General features: G+C 33.8%; 1 non-coding gene across 1 annotated transcript; it reads right to left on the bottom strand.

The window, feature by feature from the left end:
* Window positions 1–287: 287 nt before the first annotated feature.
* On the bottom strand, window positions 288–405 carry LOC123545836 (U5 spliceosomal RNA). Its single transcript, XR_006685458.2, has one exon. It is a non-coding gene; the product is annotated as a U5 spliceosomal RNA (small nuclear RNA).

The following is a 405-nucleotide window of genomic DNA, read 5'->3' as shown; positions in this document are numbered from 1 at the left end:
ATTTTAGAAATATTTTCAGTGATGGGTGTAGATGATCATTTGTTTAAGTTTGGAAAAAAATTGTTTGCAGACCAAAATCTGATTAACCACCTTCAATTTGGAGTATGTGGAATCACCAGTGTGACAGTGCATTTTATGATTATAGCTATTACTATATAATAGACCAAAATCTAATTAACCACCTTCAATTTGGAGTATGTGGAATCAGCAGTGTGACAGTGCATTTTATGATTATACTTATTACTGTAAAATGGATCTAAGAATATTCAGACATTTGCTTATTGAGTACCCTCCGATGAGGAGGATTTCAGAAATAAGTCTGTAGACTCATTGATTGTTCCACTGCACGGAAATCTTTAGTAAAAGGCGAAAGATTTATGCGTGTCTGTAGTGAAACCAGAGCTA

Source organism: Mercenaria mercenaria, chromosome 1, assembly GCF_021730395.1.
Source record: "Mercenaria mercenaria strain notata chromosome 1, MADL_Memer_1, whole genome shotgun sequence".
Lineage (NCBI taxonomy): Eukaryota > Metazoa > Mollusca > Bivalvia > Venerida > Veneridae > Mercenaria > Mercenaria mercenaria.
This window is presented reverse-complemented; position numbering and strand designations above follow the sequence as displayed.